Source organism: Photinus pyralis, unplaced genomic scaffold, assembly GCF_008802855.1.
Source record: "Photinus pyralis isolate 1611_PpyrPB1 unplaced genomic scaffold, Ppyr1.3 Ppyr1.4_LG2, whole genome shotgun sequence".
Lineage (NCBI taxonomy): Eukaryota > Metazoa > Arthropoda > Insecta > Coleoptera > Lampyridae > Photinus > Photinus pyralis.
In genome coordinates this window covers 33642500-33647984 of record NW_022170403.1, presented here as the reverse complement: position 1 = coordinate 33647984, position 5485 = coordinate 33642500, and the positions used below count along the sequence as shown (strand labels likewise).

The 5485-nt window shown below is 35.4% G+C and overlaps 1 long non-coding RNA gene across 1 annotated transcript; it reads left to right on the top strand.

The window, feature by feature from the left end:
• Nucleotides 1–583: 583 nt before the first annotated feature.
• On the top strand, nucleotides 584–1268 carry LOC116164893. Its single transcript, XR_004144023.1, has 3 exons — nucleotides 584–800; nucleotides 856–1016; nucleotides 1062–1268. It is a non-coding gene; the product is annotated as an uncharacterized LOC116164893 (long non-coding RNA).
• The last annotated feature ends 4217 nt before the right edge of the window (nucleotides 1269–5485 follow it).

The following is a 5485-nucleotide window of genomic DNA, read 5'->3' as shown; positions in this document are numbered from 1 at the left end:
AAAAAAACCGTAAGTAAGTAAAGTTTATGTTCAACATTTTAATTTGAATTGCATGGTTTTAGGCGTAATGGTAACGGAGATTAAGTTGCGACAGGAAGTGAATTCGTTTCCAATTATCATTTTGGCCTATATGATGTTGATGCAGTGCGTTTGTATCATGATCACAAAGAAGGATCCGTGCAATATGCTTAGAAAAACGAGATTTATAGACTGTGTGTGCATGCAATATCAAAATTTGGTCGCTACGCGTCTTGCCTACCTTTCGGCATATGTCCAATCGGTTGGGTTTCTTTTTGAAATTACATATAGTGCTAATTGTAGTAAGTAAGCTACACGTGTACATTTATTTAAAATAACTACAACATCTTAACAATGATATCCAATTGGTGATAATACTCATTTAGTGAACATTCATTACCTATGTTTGTAAAAGTTCACAATCCGAATCATCGTCAGATGAAATTGACAAATCCGAATCATCACTGTCATTATTAACACTGATTATAAAGTTCAGAAACATCAACCAATATAACTTCTCTTTTAAATTAATCACTTTCCACATGTTCACACACTTTCTTCCAGTTGTAATGATTCGCTCAAGCTTTAAATTGTAATTATACAGGGCGGGTTTTAGGTTGTGTTTTCCTCGTGCAGGAAGGGAGGTCTACGTGAAGCGTAAACGTTCTGGTCGGGATTTGAATAAGGGAGAGTTCTCAGGGTTGCCGAGGTACTGGTAGAATGGTAATTTCAACGACGGTGATAAACTCGACCATACGTTGGGCTAACAGGAATGGATTACGGTAAGGGTGGATACACTACAACGACAGTGATTAACTCAAACCATACGTTGTCCAGGAATGGGATTGCGGAAGGACTACAACGACGGTGATAGACTCGACCATACGCTGAAGCAATTAGATGGAATCGGGTTGTTATTTGCGGGGTTGATGCAGCGACGGTGATATACTCGACCATACGCTGAATCGGAATCTGGAAGGGTGGTAGAAAGAACAATGGTAAATATTATAATTCAGGTGTGGATCTCGGGTGATCGTTTATAGTTGCAGGATCTGGGATCTGCTTTCCATTTGACTGTGCTCTTGTTTATATACACCTTACCGTTGTAGTGGGGTAAGGATAGTGGCAGGGATATCTGCGCAGTCAAATGTTTATATGGAGTGCTCCTGCCCTCTCTTGTCCAAAATTCGCATAATTTTTAAAAGATTTTATACGAAATCTGAATTATAAAATTACTGAATTTTTAATCCTTACAAGCTGTAATGTTTTCAAATTCTTCATTTGCCAGCTTTCTAAGTAACATCTTCCATTTTAAATGTAACATTTCTTGCTGCTATGCGATTTAAATAAATAAAAAGGCGGTTTATTTATGTTGTACAGTCTCAAATCTGATAATTTTCTGTGTGATTTGTGCTAACAATTTGATTGACAGTTATAATAAATAATGCGAATCTTGTCTTCCATGCTCAGGGTACCTCTATAAAGGATAGCGCTATACGTAATTAATGTGCCGAAAGTGATGGTAATAGATGGTACGTCCTTTTGAACTATGTTGGGTATGGCTGTATTTATATATCTATGCGGCGGGTTGTATACGTATTAAAATTACGTTCACTGAATATGTAAATTACCTACATATATATAGGTAACAGCATTATTTGCATTGAATATGCAAAAAGTTTTGATTTGTATGTATAGAAATATCTTACAACCTGCAATGTAAAACGATGTCAATGTGACATCTCCGTGATTGTAATTTTTTAATCGGCCAACTTTCAAGGTTAATTTCTTTTTGGTACTAGGACCAAAAGTATGAGATGAAACGTAATTTTTACTCAAAAGTTTATATTATAAAGTATAGCGACGGAAGAAATGCAGTACTTTCCATACAATTCCGATAGGCAACTCAGGTAGCATTTTACCTGGACAATATTAACACTATAAACAACGTTTACTCTATGCCATTATATTTATATGCAATGGTTATGACTCTATTAGACCAGCAACAAAAGATCTCAATGCCTTCCATTTATTCGTCTATTAGTACCAACGATAATTGACGGATGAAAAAATATTGTACGTCAATAAATTTAATATTCAGGAGTAACAACGTTTCATTTTATAAACCGTTTCATACATTTTTTCATACATTTGATGTAGGTATCAAAAAACAATTTATAATAAAGGCAAAAATAAATAATAATAATAATAAACCCCTACATAACTTCACCAGACACAGACACAGACACTAATCGTTACTTGATTTTAATCCGTGCGATTAGTTAACCAGGCTAGACCTGAGTTCTCACAAGAAACACCGATAATAATATCGATTACATAAAAATTATGTACATTTTGGACGATGTATTAGATAAACATAACGAAGTGTTTGTTGTCGGACCTTCTTGAATCTAGCAGCTCTGTTAAAAAACTGTTCATATAAAAATTGATAATCTTGCGTCTTAAATCAAATCTCAAAGAAAATTTCCACCAGCAATATTGTCGACCAATGAAATGCGGATTTCGTACGTGTCACATTTCCATGGCAACCAAGGAATTTATCGGAAATTTTTTGACGTGAAAAGGTAATAAATTTTTCACATAAAACGTCGCTTATTGTTCGTTGCGGGTCACTATGGTGTGAAATTTTCTTACCGAATACCACACGTGCTGGAATAGAAATTTTTTCTTACTCACGAATATTTTATGAAAGTTCAAATATTTGTGAGCTCGAAAAGTTTACGGAAATAGCAAGCATTAGTACTATTACAAGTGATAATTTTCTATTTCAGCATGTCGTTAGTAAACAATTGTCAAAGTCCTCGTGTGAGATCGAAGGGACTTCAGCGAATTTTTTTTGTGGCAAATCAGCATTCTATTAGCCACTTTTAACTCAACCATCAATAACATCTTGCCGTCCCTTCGTCGGTACCCGCTTCCGACGTCCGGTGCATCCCCAATTTGCCTTTGAAGTTTTGACTCCACCATCAGTAAGCTCTTGTCGGCGGCTACCACATACAATTTGTCGGTACCCACTTCCGACGTCCCGTTCATCCGCAATTCGACTTTGAAGTTTTACTCCACCATCAGTTTTCAGATTGTTTTCAAATTGCCGTTGGAAAGATCTTTAAACGGATACAACAACTGTGTGCCGAAAATTTGTTTATTTCCTGGGTACGAAATTAACCTAATTTTACAAGGCGCACGTCTTCGAGGGGTAGTTGACTTAGGGCGCCTACAAGGTATCTTCCTCTGCGAATTTTGTTTCAGAAAGCTCGAATAGCCATCTCTGTTTCTCGTGTCGCTAATAGAGCTATGAGAAGTGCCCCAAAAATTGAAAACTATTTTGTGGAGGGTTTTTAGCAAAATTCATCTAAATGCGAATTGTGGGTGAACGGGACGTCGGAAGCGGGTACCGACAAAGGGAATGTGGTAGCTTGCGACAAGATCTTGTTGATGGTGGCTAATACAATACTGATCTGCCACACAAAAATGCGCTGATCTCACACGTGGACTTTGATAATTTTCTTATCTACCTATGCTTTAAATAATTCCGCTATAGGTTTGACGGCTAGCCAAATATAGTATTTTACATTATTAGCCAGGTAAGTGAGTTTTTACTGGCGATAGGAGAAGTTGATTGGCGAGCCGTCAGGCGAGCCTGTCATCTCCTAGAGCCAGTAATAGTATTTTACATTATTAGCCAGGTAAGTGAGTTTTTACTGGCGATAGGAGAAGTTGATTGGCGAGCCGTCAGGCGAGCCTGTCATCTCCTAGAGCCAGTAAAAACTATTACCTGGCGTATAATGTACAATATTTTATTTGTTACTCATTTGTAAACAATAGTAAACGTAAATAATTACTTGTTAAATTGATCTCGAAGAAAGGTCTAAAATATCATGTTATCCATGTACTTAACAGAGACTTCGCATTAATTCTGGCCAATGAAATGACTAGATTACTAACTTGTAAAATTTTTACAGGTCAGCTGTCAGTTTTACAAGTAAGTAGCGTTTAAACATGACGTTTACCCGTTTGCGTTTTGTCTTGTTAATCAACGTTTACAACTGAGTAACAAATAAAATTATTTTCGTAAAGCAGGCGAATGTCATGTTGGAATTGGAAAATTTTCGAAAATCTAATAAAACATTATTTGTAATGAAAAATGAGTCATTTATTTTGTTGTAAATTACATCAGAATTCAGATATATAATTTAATAAATGGGGGAAGGTTGAAACCGCAGCAAATACCGGGCTACATTGCGGAAGCCACGCGAACCATTCTTACATCCGCGCACCTGTGAAAATCGTTATCATATAAATTTAGAAATCTATGGGGCCATAGTTTGATCGGATGTCATAATTGTTTAAATAAATTTGTGCTATGGACCACAAAAATTGAAGACCAGTTTTTCTTGTTTCGGAAATTGTTCCCTTCATTACCCAAGTCCAAATCTCAAAAAGTCATTATTTTTAATCCCTATATAGGAAGTAAGTAGGAATGTTATCTTAGAAAATAATACATTAGTAAATTAATTTTTTATTAAAATAAAATAAATTAAAGGGGGTTTCCCTTAAAAAAATTTTTGGTTTTTTTTTAAGGGGCCCCCAAAAATTTAGAGGGGGAAAAAAGAACTTAAATTTCATTTTAAGGAGGATTAAGGGAGATATAATAGGCGAAGTCTAGCCAAGTCAGGCTACTCTACTTAACCTACGATACTCGTCCTCTAAACATAAATTAAACTGAAATTAAATGACTTAATGGCATAACTAAGCAAAAATGAGAAACAAAAATATATCAATATTTCAACGACCAAACAACTAGCTAAAAGATAAATAAGGAATGAAAGTTAGATCTCAAGTGTGGCTAGGTAGTGATTCACACGCTGCAAATTCAAAAAGTATTGTTTAAGTTTAAATTTGAACTTATTGATATTAAATATCTTAAACTCATCAATAAATAAATTAACTAATTTCACGGCATTATAAATAAATGATCTTTTATACAAAACGGTCCGGTGCTGTGGAATTGTAAATTGTGCATTATGTCTAGTATTGTGCGAGTGAGTACTGTGCCTTAAATTGAATTTGGACTTCAACTTACATGTAGTATTGTTGTTTAAGAATTTGTGTACAAATGTACCCCTATGTAAGTGCCTTCTATTTGCCATGTTTAACCACCCAGATTCCTGAAATTTATGTGAAATGTGATCAAACTTTCTCACTCCATACACCAAACGGATACAGGAATTCTGCATCTTTTGAATACGTCTGCTAGTTACACAATCTAGACACGGGCCGTAAATAAAGTCACAGTAATTAAATTTTGACAAAACTAAAGTCTCACATAGTAACTTTTTTAAATTATTATTAAGAGTGTGTCTAATATACAGGGTGTCCCTAAAAGGTCTGTACAACGCGCTACCAGGGGTTCTTGGTATCAAAATAGGACGATTTAACCCAACTT